Source organism: Hipposideros armiger, unplaced genomic scaffold (genome assembly GCF_001890085.2).
Source record: "Hipposideros armiger isolate ML-2016 unplaced genomic scaffold, ASM189008v1 scaffold_78, whole genome shotgun sequence".
NCBI classification, from domain to species: domain Eukaryota; kingdom Metazoa; phylum Chordata; class Mammalia; order Chiroptera; family Hipposideridae; genus Hipposideros; species Hipposideros armiger.
The window spans coordinates 1,436,202-1,451,034 of record NW_017731428.1 but is presented as its reverse complement, the minus strand read 5'-3'; the positions used below and the strand labels follow the sequence as shown (position 1 = coordinate 1,451,034).

Sequence of the window (14,833 nt, the reverse complement as noted above, 5' to 3'; positions counted from 1 at the left end):
GGAGACTGAGACACAGCAAGGGGAGGCGGCCCACCCAAGGTCACCCAGGTAGAAAGAGGTGGGATGAGGACGTGCAACAGGTCAGGTCCCCAAGGCCAGAGCTCACTGTGCCTCCCCGCCAGCCTGTTCCCTTCCAGGGCTCTCAGAGTCGCCTGTTGTGTTTAATCTCACCTCCTAGAACTGTGCCCTGCAGGTTTTGTGAGATACTCCTGTCAGCTGTCCCAGGAGGACCTTCACAGTTTATATGGGGTGGCACCCACAGCCTCATGTCCCAGCTAGAGATGTGCCTTCCAGGCCCTCCACAGCTGATGTCCCCAAGAGCTGTCACAGCTGATCCCCCATCTACCCTGGAGAGCTACAACAGTCACCGCCTTCTAAGGGTCAGTCCCCAGACATGTCTAACAAGGCAGGCAGATCCTTCAGGAAAGATGTCCTGGTTCTGCCCACCTCCCTGGTCATCTCTGCATCCAGGCAAGTGGCCCATTGATCGCAGAACAGGTCCCATCACACCTCATCCCTGGTACAAGTGATGCTTGTTGTGAGTGTTTTCCTTCCTTCACACACTTCTTTGGGGCCCAGCATCCTTTCAGAAAGATTGTAAAGACCATTTTTATTCCACCATTTCCTCCTTCCCACCATGGGCTCCTCATGAGGACCTCTGGAGGTGGCACAGCCCATGTGCAAAGTCAACTCTGTTTTGCTGGTCTAGGCCAGTGGTTTCCAGCCGAATCTCTGGAACATTATGCTAAGGGCCACCTGGGAAAAGTTGGTTGCACTGTTCTGCCAGAGACCGTTAGTTATTACACTGTATTGGGAGAACCCATGGAAGAGTACCAGGAAGGGTTACATTTTTATTTCATCTTTAGTAATAAAACCCCCGATTTTTCAATGGGTGAATGGCTGCCCAGAATAAAGACTGAATTTCTCAGCCTTCCTTACAGCTAGGTGTGGCCACATGGCTAGTTTCTTATGAATGCAATATAAGCACAAGTGTCCTGATTGTGTTCTTTGAAGAATTGTTAAGGAGAGGGAAGGGGAAAACAATACCCCTTCTTTATTCCTCCTAGCTAGAATGTAGATGTGATGGCTGGGGCTTAAGCAGCTGTCTTGAACCATGAGGTAGAATGTAGAGCAACAAGACCAAAGAAGTATCTCAAAAACGAGGCTGTTGCATGAGTCCTGAACTGTCTCTCTCTAGACTTCATGTAAATGAGAAAAATATACTTCTATCTTGTTTGGCCAAACCTAGTCTTAAGGAATACAACTACCTATATTACTGTATGTCTGAAGACAAAGCCCCTTTTGTTCAATGATCATTTGCTTTTGGGGGCCATGATTTGTGCAAAGCACCAGAGATGCAAAGACCAAAAAAATAACAATAATAATTTTCATTTTTTGTTGGATTAGTTTGCTAGGACTGCCATAACAAAATGCCACAGATTGGGTGGCTTAAAAATAAATATTTTTTTTCTCACAGTTCTGGAGCTTACAAGTCCAAGGTAGGTGTCGGCAGGCTTGGTTTCTCCTGAGGCCTATCTACTTGGCTTGCAGATGGCTGCTTTCTTACCCTGTCTGCTCATGGCTGTTTCAATGTGTGCTCGAATCCCCAGGGTCTTTCTTCTTATGGATTAGGGCCCTACGCAAAGAACCTCATTTTCATTTAATCATCTTGTTAAAAACTTTATCTCCAAATACAGTCACATTCTGAGGTACCGGGATGGGGAGGGCTTGGACATATAAATTTGAGAGAACACAATTGAGCCTGTAATAGCAGTGAATGGATTTCTCGTGGGAAGTACAGACAAGAACTAAGATTATATTCATACGTAAGATAATCAAAAGTAATTATTGTGTCTGGTGTAAGAGGTAAGAACAAAAAAACTCGTTAATGTCAGGAGACCCCTGGTCTTCACTTCTAAAATGTGCCTCCTCCAATGGTTGTTGTGTCTTTTTTGACTTGACCTTGAACTGCCTTGGATACAGTCACTAAATCTTCCTTGAAACATGTCCCTTATTTGGTTTCCGGGACCCCACTTGCCTGCATTGCTTCCTCTCCCCATGACCACCCCTCTCAGGCGTCTTTGTCTATTTCTCCTCCTTCCCTGACCCTAAATTTTAGCGAGTCGCAACATTTGCCTTGTGGCCACAATTCTTGGATCTCTTCTCTTTTTCATTTGCACACAAGTCCTTGGAGATCTCCTTTGGTCTTAGGGGGTGCCCATGTCCTCTTTACACTGACATCTCCCAAAGGTTTCCTCCCCCCGCCCTCCAGACTGGTACATTCAGCGGCCACTATCTCATCTCCATTTGGGTGTCTAACCATTTTACCATGAACTTCTGATCTGCCCCCCAAATCTCCTCATTTATGGTCTTCTCCATCTTAGTTAATGGCAACCCCATCTTTTTAGTCACTCAGACTACAACCTTGGCATCAGTCAACCTTGGACTCTCCTCACTCACCCATCATATTCAGTCCATCAGCATGTTATATCCAGAGTATCACCACCGCCGCCCCTACCTTGGCAAGCCACCATCATTTCTTACCTGCATCATTGCAACAGCTCTTGACAGGTCTCCTCACACCTGCTCTTGCCCTTGTACCAATGCATTCTCAAAACAATAGCCAGGATGACCGTTTGAAATGGAAGCCAGAGCACAGAGCCTCTCTGCTTCAAAACCCCCGTAGGCTTCCCATCCTATTCAGACTAAAAGCCACAGGCCTTGTGACAGTCTATGAGGCCCATGGGGTCCAGCCCTGCCATGCCAATCATGTCCGAGATCTTTCCATCGCATTCATCCCACCCTGCCATCCAGGCCCGTCACCTCTCAGACACTCCAGGCAGCTCTGAGACTCAGGATTTTGCACCTGCTGGACACTCTCTGTCCTCGCTGCTCACTCCCTCACCTCCGCCAAGTCTCCACTCAGCATTACCAGCTCAGCGAGGCCTTCCCTGGCTACTACATGTCACATTCCAACTCCCATTCGTGCTGCGACACTGATTCCTCTCTCCCCTACCCTTATGTTCTGCTGTTGTTCCTGGCACCTTTGAATGCTCCTTACGGTTGTTTGAGTGGATCCATTCATTCCCCTTATCCCACTAGAAAGCCACCACTAAGACACCAGGAGTTTTTGTCTTAGGCTAGAACAGCAGCAGTGACATGGTGGGCACTCCGTAAATATCTGTGGAATGAAGGAATGAATGACCTTATATCAGAGGCAGCCTGCACAGAACAGAAACCTTTATTTCAAGCATAACACTTTTGCTCTTTGAGATAGATGTGTATTTTATAAAATATATGTGTTTTATGTATTTCTATATGCTTGAAAGTTTCAAGCATATATAGGTATATAGAGCATCTATATCAAGATATATAAAGTGTGTGTGTGTGTGTGTGTGTGTGTGTGTGTGTGTGTGTGTGCCATATATATCTCTCAAAGACCAAAATATATTTTACATACATAGTCAAGGAGCTTTCAAAGGAGGACCCTTTCTGGTTTTCCTGGCTGCCTGTCAGGATGCACTCAGGCTGCAACTCTGCAGTAAACAAGGCATTTTTAGCTCCTGGCTTTCCAGAGCAGAGAAAGCACAATTGCCAGAAGATTTCTGCCTCACGCCTGGTTCTCCAGGAAGGCAGGCCAGTCACTGATGTGGTGCCTCAGAGTATGAAGACGCCTGTGGCCATGACTCCCTGCCCATATGTCAGCCTGTTTGAGGCCCACTCCAGCACGAGTCCAGCGGGCGTTTCTCAGAGAGTGAAAAGCTGGTGAATTCCCCAGTAACCCCTCCCTGTCTCTTGGGTCAGTTTAGTCTTATTCAGGCCCAGTTTCCCCTCCCCTCACCCCACCTCTGAGCCAGAGGGCTTCTTTGTCTTCCCAAAGGCGGCACTCCCGCCCATCCAGCTCCATCAGCAGCTGAGGTCTTTGCCAGTTATTCACCCACCTGTGTTTTGCTCCCTGTAGTGCTTAGAATTGAGTCCCCTACAAAAGACATGTTCAAGTCCTAACCTGTTGTTACCTGTGAGTGTGACCTTATTTGGAAACAGGGTCTTTGCAGACACAGTCCGGTTCTGACGAGGTGATGCTGGATTAGGGTGGCCTCTAATCCAATGACTGTGTCCTGAGAAGAAAGACACAGATGCACAGGGCAGAAGCCATGTGAATATGGATGCAGAGAGTGGAGTGATGCTTCTACAAGCCAAGGAATGGCCAAGGCTGTTGGCACACCGCCAGAGGCTAGGGGACGCCACCCTACAGGTTCCAGAGAGAGCGCAGTCCCGCTGACCCTTGACGCCAGGCTTGTGGCCCCCAGAACGGCGAGAGAATCCATTTTGTGGTTTTAAGCCACCCAGCTTGTGGTCCTTCACTCTAGCAGCCCCAGGAAGTGCATACACTCCCCTTCCATCCTTTAAGCCTCCTCCTAAGGGCCACCTCCTTGAAGGGCTCCCAGGATTCCCTGTGGTCACCAGGTCCCTAGTCACACACTGTGCTCATTTACTGTTTTACCCAGGGCTGATCACCGGGGACAGTCCCCTGTGGCATGCTTCCCCCGGTAGAGGGCAGTTCCTCTGCTACGCCAGTGTCGCTGAGGACGTGTCCTCAGATTCTAGGAGAGTATTCATGATGGGTGGGCAACACATTCTTCTTGGGTGGACGCATGGCCGTCCAGGGAGCATCTGTAGATTTTCTTTATTTAAATGTCTGTGTCATAAGATCCCCAGTCAGAAGGTTGCCCTGGGGGCTTCCCCTGGAAATCGCAATTATTCAAATCAAGCGCTCCACCCATGTCACCCTCAGTTGCAGTGAATACAAGACAGACATGAGGACCTGCGAGGACTTTCCGAGTGCGGTCCTTTCTTACCTTTTAGCCTGAATGTGTTTTTTTCTGCCGACAACATGAACCAGAAATGAGTTTTACCAAATGGTTAGAGACCTTAAATAGAAAGAAAAAAAAAACCCAAAAAACCCTCCAAAAATGTAAGTTCTCTCACAAGTACCCTCCCCTTTAACTTCCTCCCTCTGCCTCCTGTCACCAGGATCTCCCAGCCTCCTCTTCTGTGTCATGATGAACAGTGGCCCTCATTCGGACCTCTCCAAATTCTGCTACATTGCCCTTCCTTGGATTCTAGATGGAGATGTTTGGAAGGTGTTTTTAGGCGATTTAGACTTGACATCGACCCTGAGAGTCCTCTATCCCACGGTATGTGGGTTTGGCCTCTGATGGATTCAGAATGGCCTCTTACTGAGCACCTGTTATGTGCCAGCTTTTACACTAGGCAGTTTTGCACTCTGCACCTTCCTTTCTTTTTCATCTGCCCCAAAAATTGGTGTTCACTATGGAATGATCTCACTTCAGAGCTAGCTGACTGATGCAGAAACTGAAACCCAGAGAGGTTAAATCATTTGCCTAAGATCACACAGCCAAGAAGTATGTGGTAGGGCCCTTTTCAAATCTAGTCTGCCTGACTTCAAAGGTAGTGTTATTTTTCTCTCTAAATGTTACAACCGGTAAAAAGCAACTCTTAACTAGAAATTGCCTTATTAATAGCAAGGGACTTTATTTTATAAGGATTCAGTTGTGCCTGGGACGACCATGTCAGTGGTTCTCCAGCAGCCTGTTGGGAGAGGTGCTGACTGTTGGATTCATGGGCCTGGGATCCTTGGTATGTGCTCAAGACACTCCACAGACACTCTGGCTGCCCAGTGGGGTGGGGGGGGGGTCATCTGCTCTTGGGACTATGCTTTCTGACTCTGGGACATTAGGCTAGCCACTTCTTTCCTCTAGCCTCGGTTTCCCCAACCACAAAATTAGGACTCAGACTTGATGAGCTCCATGCTTTTGTCCTGCCCTGATAATCTAGGGTTTTAGCATCCTGGGGGTACAACTATCAATTTCCCAACCCCTCAAACACAGTCTTTCCAATTCTATCGAGAGCCCATGGTCTACGTGGAAGGCATCCATGCAGTGCCTTCCGTCGGAGGCCACACATTCACCATCTCTCCTCATACCTGAGCCCACATCCCCTCCCCTCCTGGAGTCATTCCTGCTGGAATTCCCTGAGTGCTTTCCTTGGAAACCCTCAAAGTACAGTTATTCAAACCAAGTGACCCATCACCCAAGTTTCTTTACCTCGCGGAGTTTCCATGTTCTTCTCTGAGAAATGATGTCAGATGAGTGCAAAACCCACCTCATTAGCTTATTGGGAGGAAGAAGAGATGACACAGTAACTATTGTTCACTTTAGAAAGTGCAGTCTTAGGGCCGGCTGAGTGGCTCAGTTGGTTAAGAGCTCGCTCAAGAGTTTGAGCTCTGAGCAACAGCGGTTCGATGCCCGGCCTGAGCTGAGCTGCCGCTAAGCTGCCAATAGGTAGCCTGATGGCTCAGCTAAAATAAATAAATAAATAGAAAGTGCAGTCTTGGCCCAGAAATGCAGATTCTGGAGCTAGGTGAAGGTATTCAAATACTGGCTATGCCGCCTACGTGCTTACCTGCTGTGTGGGTTTGGGCAAGTTGCTTTACTTCTCTGTGCCTCGGTTTCTTATTTTATAAAGTGGGAATAGTACTAACCTACCCATTGGCTTATTATGAGGGTTAAATGAGTTCATGTTTGTAAAGCACATAAAATAGTGTGGGGCATCTAGTAAGTGCTACGTAAGAGTTAGCAATTATTAGGTCATCTAATTCTCAGATCAGCCTAACGGAGGTGCTGTTACTATCCTCATTTTATAAATGGGGAATCTCAGTAACTTGAACCCCCATTGGCTCGCAGGGGATTTTAACCTTCAGCTGTACTGACTGGCAGAAGTGGAGGAGGGGGAGGCCATGCTTGGGATTTAATGGTCTGCTGTAGCCATCTTGAAGTTCATAATTTGTCGTTGACTTTGTGCTTTGTAAGGTTAAGTCCTGCCTCCCAACACCTTCTCACTTCCCCAGATGAGCTCCTGGCTGCCCTGACCTTGACACACCTAGCCTCTGCCCTTTGCTCCTGGTGGGCACCTGGGCACAGGCATGGGAGGGGCCGCACTCACCTGCAAACCTCCCCAGCCTGAGGGAGCATGGCATTAAGTAGCAGGTAAAAAACTCCACATCGAATCAAGATAGAGATTGTGGAATAATGTCCAAAGCTTTTCTTCTTCTTTTTTTTTTTTTTTAAAGATTTTTTATTGGGGAATTGGGGGATGGGAACAGTGCTGGGGAATTGGGAGATGGGGAATAGACAAGTTGCTGTCTTTTTGTTCTTCAGTCTAGTTGTGGAGGACGTTTGCTTCACTGGCCCAAGTTGGCACCATCATTGCGCTCTTCCCGGGCGAGGCAGATCAGTCGCCAGCTTCTGGACGGCCGCTCACTGCGGCTGCTGGCTGCTCACGCTGGCTGCTGGCTACACACAGTAGCCTATGGCAACCCACTGCCACAGGGGCTGCAGCCTACGCCGTCGCAGGGGACTCACAGCAGCCCAGCTCCAGGTTGAGCTGTTGTTCAGCATCTTAGCTGTGGAGGGCAGTGTCACTGGCCCTCATATGTGGGATCCGACCCCGGGCGCTCTGGCGTCCCAAGCCAGCTCTTAACCATCGCGCCACTCGGCCGGCCCCTTTTCTTCTTTGAACAAGTTTTTGACGAAGCTCAGAAAGGTGGGACTTTCACCACCTCCCACAAAGATGGCTTCCCCAAGCCTCCTAAGGCCTTTGCATGATTTGCTTCCAGAATGTGGGCTGCTTCCCAACTAGCAACCCTGTTTGGTAGCGCATGATAGGGAAATCTTATTTTTTTTCTCCTTCATCTTTTGCTATAATCCTCATATGCAGAATATTTTATTTAAAAGACACCGTGGGCAATTACTGTATGCAAATGTGGGCATCTCTGTGCTGGCCAGGCTGGAGCCAGGCCGTGGAGGTCTGGAAGGTGGACCACACGGGCCAGGCAGGGGCCCACCAAGGAGGCCCTGCCTGCTGGTCTCCGCAACTCTCCGCTGATGCCCTCAGGACTTGTGGGAGAAGACTCAGGCCACAGCAGGAAGAGTGGGTGGATGCCAGCCACGCAGGGGAGAACCTCAGAGCCATGGGTTGGGAGCTCTCTTGTTCTGTGTGTCTTACGTGTAACAGATGAGGCTCCTCGAGGGCGGAGCAAGCGACAACTCTGGGCCGACCCTGGGGCCACTGCAAACCTGTGTCCAGTGAGAGGTCCCAGATAGAGTGGAACAGCCAGTGTGCTCTGCTGGGAGCAATGTCTCCTTCCTTCTATGCAGGCTACAGCCCATCATGCAGATGGAACATTCTAGAATGAGTGAGGGATGCAGGAAGAGCCCTCTAGGAGAGGCCAGTAGGGGCAAAGGTAGCCTGGGATTAGATGGGAATTTGGGGGTCAGTTGGGCCTTAGCTAATTTCCTTTTCTTGGGAACTGGCCTGTCTTCAGGAACCCTCTGCCCAAGCTGCCTTGGGCACCTTTAAAACCCCCGGATGTAGCAGCTTGGGCTGTGGCCCACGGAGGCATCCATGCACCTTTCCTATTTAGTAAGCCTCTTCTAAACAATAACTCCCTAAATTTACCCTCTCCTGGGAACAGCATCACCATCCAGCTAAACACACCTTTTTTGTTTTGTTTTATTTTGCTGTTTACAGGAGAAAGCATAGAAAGGGTTGAGGGCAGAGCACAAAAGACTCAGCGGAGGGTTCCTTTTGGTAAGTTTTCCACGTCTCACTCAGAGAGGGGACCTGACACGTTAGGCTCCAAGTCCAGATTGTCACTGGGAACTCCCAGCATGCCGTTGGACTATTAACATGCTTTTGACTCGTTTGCACCGTTTCCCACCAGTAGTTGACTTCTGCCTGAGAGCTTGGCCCTCTTGCTGAGCGCTGTGTGTACACGATCCCTCTTCGGTGTTTCCTGTGGAGATGTAACTCACACACAGCAACCTGCAAAGGTCTTCAGTATGGCGTATGGCGAGTTTTGACAAAGATGTGCACTTACGTACCCATCACCCTAAGATAGGAACACAGGACATATCTACCACCCCGGAAAGTTCCTTGTGCCTCTTCCCGTGAACACGGAGGCGACTGCTGTTCTCATTTCTGTCTTCACAGATTCGTTTCTCTGTTCTAGAACTTAAGAATGGCAGCTTAGCCTGTTTGTGTTTGGCTTCTTTCACTCTGCGTAGAATTTGTGGTGTCCATCCAGCTACGCCAGCAGCTGTTCCTTGTTATTACGGTCCACTATTCTGTTGTCTGCATACACCGAATTGTTTATTCCTTTATCTCCCGATGGCCATTTGGGTTGTTTTTAACTTTTGGGGACTATGAATAAGCCTGCTCTGAGCTTTCACATACATGCCTATTTATAGACATACATCTTGGGGAAATACCTAGGAGTGGAATTGTTGGGTCATACACAAAGCGCATCTTTAACTTGATAAGCCACTGCCACACTGTTTTATTTCCGAGTGGTTATATATTTTTGTACTCCCACCATGAGTGTAGGAGAGTTTCAATGGCTCCACACCTCACCAGCACTTGGTATTAACAGTCTTTTTCATTTGGGCCATTCTAGTGGGGGTGAAAGGGTGTCTCATTTTTATAATATGCATTTCCCTCATGATTAATGACATTGAGCACCTTTTCTTGTACTTACTGTCCGTATCTTCTTTTGTGAAGTGTCTTAAGTTTAAGTATTTTCTGCATTGGGGAGTAGATTTGTTTGTCTTATTATTGAGTTGCAAGAGTTTTGTGTGTGTTTTTTTTAACATATTCTAGATGCATGTCCTTTGTCAGTTATATGTGCTGCAGATATGTTCTTTTAGCCTGTGCTTACACTGTCCCTTTCAGTCCTCCCAAGAACCTGACAAAGTGGCCGTTATTATCTCTGCTTTGTTTTAGAGAGCCAGAAACTGAAGCACAGAGAGGTTAAGTGAAATACCCAGAGTCACACAGCTACTCAGTAGCAAAATTGAAATGCAGACCCACTTGTGTGTGACTCAGAGCATTGACATCTAGAAAATCCCAGGGAGAATCTCTCCATACACGAAGACTTGTGTCTTCCTGGCAGCTTGGAGGGGCGTGGTTCTCAAGCCAGTGCCCGGGCTGGGTTATTTCAGTTCACATTCGCTCCCTCTGCCTCGCACATACCAGACCATCCTGGGAAGTAGCCGCTCCCAGACGCAGTTGGGAGCACCATCTTCTTAGAGGATGCCACGGGCTTCGAGCAGCTCTGATGAAAGACAAACTGCTGGGTTTTTATGGGCCTCCGAGGATGCTGGCAGGATAACCTCCTGCCAGGAATAACAATGAGGGGCCCAGGCAAGCCCCCTGCCAGCCCTGCTCTGGGAGGCCTCCCTTGGAGGAGGCGAGCCAGGCAGTGAGAGAGGAAGGGGGCCTGCAGTGGGAGGGCATGGCTGGGGTATTTGTCCACAGCTGCCTCCAAGGAGGGCTTCTGGGCACCCAGGGAGTCTGAGCAGAGGAACGGCCCCCGTGGCAGTCAGGGCAAAAGGCTGTGAGGTTTTGTGAGGGTGGAACCATAGCAACTCCAGCTGTCAACATGCTTTTCAGAAGAGCACAAGCCTGTACTGACCACTCCCTATATGCTGGGCACTGTCTGCACTCTGCAGCCCTGTTAGTGCTTTGCGTTTACTAGCTTAATGCTTGTAATAACCCCACGAAGATAGGTGTCATTAAAATGCCCACAGGAGGAAACTGAGGTTCAGAGAAGTTGAGTAATTTGCCTAACGTCACATCATTTGTAAGTGGTTGAGGAATAAATAGAGGCTTGGCTAATTCTAAAGCCAGTCACTTAAATCCTATGCTCTGCTGCCTTTTTGTTCAACAGACTCATATCAGAGTCCTACCTAGGGTCAATCACCACATTTGGTGCCTTGGTCAGGGGAATTTAATGTTGAACAAGACCTGTGCCTGTCATTTGGCAGTAGAGTAGGTTGAATGGTGCTCTCCCCCGCAAAAAAAAAAAAAAAAAAAGATATGTCCACATCCCTGAACTTATGAATGTGAGCTCATTTGGAAAATTGTTTTGTTTTTTTTTTGCAGATGTAATTAAGTTAAGGATCTTGAGATGAGGTCATCCTGGATTAAGTGGGTGGCCCTAAATCCAATGACAAGTGTCCTTACAAGAGAGAGGAAGAGAAGGTGGTGTGAAGACAGAGGCAGAGATTGGAGTGACGCAGCCACAGGTCCAGGGATGTCTGGAGCCACCAGAAGCTGCGAGAGGCAAAGGGTTCTTCCTGGAACCTTGAAGAGAGCATGGCTTTAGCATATTCTGTTCATTAGACGTGAGTCATTCGGTGCAGCCCACACACTGGAGAGGATTATGCAAGGGCTGAATGCTGGGGGGGGGCAGGATCACTGGGGCCATCTCGGAGGCAGCCTCCCACAAAAGGCAGCAGTCCCACCTTCCCTTTCTCTGGCTCTCCCATGGCATCTGGCTCTGGATTGTGCATTGACTGTGTGTGTGGGCTACTGAGCTAGGCTGTTTATACACATCACATGACGTGGCATCATTTAACCCTCAAATGAACCCAGCAAGGGGAGGTATTCACCCTGATGTGACAGAGGGAGTAATTGAGGCTCCGAAGATGAAGGCCACGGTTGCCTTATTCGCGTACGCCTGTGGTTCTCAAACTTGAGCTGCATCAAAATCACCTGAAGACAATGCCTGGGCCCTGTGTGCGGAGTTTCTGACTCGTCGTTCCAGCGTGGGGCCAGAAGATTTGCATCTCAAACAAGTTCTCAGGAAAAGCTGAGGCTGCAGGTCTGTGGGCCACGCTTTTAGAAGAACTGGACAATCAGTGTTGCAGGGGTACGGGAACCCTAAAGAGTTAGCCGATTAACAAACCAAACGTAATTTTTGCTCAAGTCGCAGTCCTATTGGAGCTATTTGGTTCTCTGCCATCAGCGTACCAACTGGAGCATGTGGACATTCAGAGTCACCATGGAAGGGAAAAGAAGGTGGAGTGTTACCTGGGATGTTTTAAAGGACTAGACCGGGAAGTGGCTTTCCCTAGCTCTCACTTTATTGGTCAAGTCTCAGTCACATGGCCTCAAATTAACTGCAAGGGAGCCTGGGAAATGTAGTCTTCCCCAGAAGGAGGGGATGGTGTAATGAGCACACAGCTGGTCAGGGACAGGCTAGGACTTCATCTCCGGTACTTTCCCACTTCATCTCTTGCCTTTTCTCTGGTTCAGGTGCTTTTAGTGGACTTTCTCATATCAACCAGTGTCATGGAACTTCTTTTTTTTTCCCTTTAAAAACTGAAAAAGAGAGTAGAGGAAAGAGACATTTCTTGGGTCCACCAGCCCCTTCTCTTGCCAGCAGTCTTCACCCTCTGAGAGGCCCAGGTGCGCAGCTTAACAGCTGCCAAGCACTTTAAAAGCTCCCAGTGTGTATGCAGGGGTTTCTTGCAAGAGTTTTACTTCCACCATCTTTAGCAATGCAGGGCCGCCCTCTCCAGTGTTCGAGGAGCCCTCCAGTTATTTCTTCAATGCCTAAACCCTGCACTCAGGGCCACAGGTGAGCTCCGAGTGCAAATCCTGCTGTTCCAGCCACTCTTGGCCCTGCGGCTCCAGGCTGCTCCAAATGCAGCTGCCTCACATGTCTGCAGTTTCCAAAGTTCATGCCTTGATATACTGTGACATCTGCCTGAATCCCTTCTCTTTCCTCCAGACTCAACTCAAATGATACCAGTTCCATGAAGCCATCGTCCATCAGTCATCGTTCAACTGGCCCTCATTTTGGAGCAGAGGCATAGACATGCCTCTTTGTCGAGATGCCTGTGGCCCAGCACTTGCCGTGGCCTGTGTAGGTGCTAACGGTCTCTGCCCACGCCTGCCTCGCCTTGCAGAATGCGAGAGGTGTAAGAAGCCTTTGCTGGCCTTTTCATTACCTGTAAGACTGAGTCCAAAAGCCATCCTGTGAAATGTCAAGCCCACCCCAAGCTCCAGAGGTGAAGAGTGAAGACTCTAGCGTTGGTGTGTGAATCCCAGCTCTGCCACTTGTGGGCTGGGTGACTTTGGGCAACTTCTTAGCTTCTCTTTACCTCAATTTGCCCATCTGTACAGTGGGGCTAATGTTGTGCATATTCAATTAAATAAGTCACCAAAAGCTCTTTCAACAGTGGGAAACACATGGAAAAACACTCAAGAAGTGCCAAACATCTTTCTGTTTTCATTATTCTTGTTATTACCTCACTCTCTCTGCACACAGCAGTCATACCCAATGACTTATTTGTTGACACTTTTGATGGACTTGCATGTGCCTTCACTTTTACACTTGATGTTCCTTCTGCTCGGAGGTCCCTGTCTCTCACCAGTTCATTCATTCATATGCATTCAGTCATTCATTTAACAGAGTTTTTGCTGAGCTCCCAACTACTCATCCTGTAGACTCATCTCAGTCTCCTCCCTGGCTATTCCCATTGGATTGACTACCCCTGTTTTGAAGGTCTATTTACTTTCCTGTTATTCTGTGAACTTGAGAGCAGAAAAAAATACCCTTTTCCCCAGAGTTTACTGCTCTGAATCTGGTTCCTAATATCAGAGCTGGCACCTAGTAAGAGCTTAATAAATTTTGTTGAATTAATACATGAATGTTTCTTATCTCCGAGTCTGTCCCCAGTGCCTAGTGCATTGTGCGTGTTCACGTAGGACTCTCTTTCTCTTGCATGAAACCAAATCACTGTGGATTCATATCACCTAGAGGTTCTGCTTGGGGGAGGGGCTGGTTGTAATTAGCATATCTGGATTTTGCCTTCTTCTGAACCAGAAGGTTTTCCCTTGTCTGCCCGACTAAGTTTAAAATGACTGGTGGGGCCCTCCTCTGAAAGGTGCAAGAGGATGCCATTTGCACCTGTGTTCCTTGGACCATGCATGCCTGGAATCATCAAGAATTTCTCAACCGCCATGTGTGCTGACCCATTTCAGACTGTGTCTCATGGTTTCCTGGAATTCCATTGTCAGTGCCTGGAAATCAAGGCGGGAGGGAGACAGAGGGAGAGGAAGGAAGGAAGGGAGGAGGGAGGAAGAGAAGGAGGAAGGAAGGAGGAAGGAAGGAAGACAGGAAAAGAAGGGGTTCCTCCTTACTATCCAACATCTTAGAGATGAAGATTTGGGGTCAAAATGGTTGCCCCATTAGTCGAATGGTGTGGATGGCAGTATTTGGCCAAAACTCTCCCTCAGGTCCTTCTTTCGTGAGTTTGATTTCTTTGGCACTGAGGTTTGGTCTTGCTTTGCAAGGTGGCTCTATAACTTAATCTGCCCCCTTTCTACCTCACCTTCGGCAATTACTCAGCTTGTTGGCCTCTTGGGGGTGGCAGGATGGGAGGTTTGCTTTCTCTGGGGCAGGACAGAACTCTGTGCTGGCGATGGGCTTACTGCAGAAGGTGGTGCAGATACTGAGGTTTGGAAGGGCCCAGTCTGGCTTCCATCCCATGTGTCCTCCTTAGAAGGACATTTGGGCCATTGCCTGAGTATGTCATGGAGGAACCGCATATGATTTTATAGACATTTGTTTCTTTTGTTTCTGATACTGTTTATAGATGGTTGTTTTGCTGTCGTCCCAATTTTTATTTCTTCTTATCAATCATCACGCCTCAAACCATACACATTTTCTGGGTATCCACTTTTCTTTCCCCTTGTGAGGCAAAACTCATATTAACTGAGATTTTAATATGTGGCAGAGACTTTGCTTGGTATTTTCACACCTGTTCTCTCATTTATTCTTCACAGTAATCCTGCAAGGTAGATATTATTAGTTCCATGTGAAAGGTGAGGAAATTGTGGCTCAGAGATTTTAATTTCACGTCGCTGGTCAGTGTCTTTTCATTACATGGATAACCTGCCT

General features: G+C 48.2%; 1 protein-coding gene across 20 annotated transcripts in view; it reads left to right on the top strand.

The window, feature by feature from the left end:
• The window catches only part of LOC109383228 (uncharacterized), a 433,428-nt gene that overhangs the window by 235,887 nt on the left and 182,708 nt on the right, over nucleotides 1-14,833 (top strand). The window contains exons 5-6 of one of the 20 annotated variants that reach the window (XR_002124115.1): nucleotides 8,614-8,673; nucleotides 11,026-11,064. The exons of 14 other annotated variants lie outside the window; for them this stretch is intronic. The gene's annotated coding sequence lies outside the window, so the exon portion shown is untranslated. Of the gene's footprint in view, nucleotides 1-5,567; nucleotides 5,654-8,613; nucleotides 8,674-11,025; nucleotides 11,066-11,085; nucleotides 11,944-12,658; nucleotides 13,561-14,833 lie in introns of those variants that run through there. 5 more of the 20 variants (XR_002124134.1, XR_002124129.1, XR_002124121.1 and 2 more) reach the window with 5 other exon arrangements.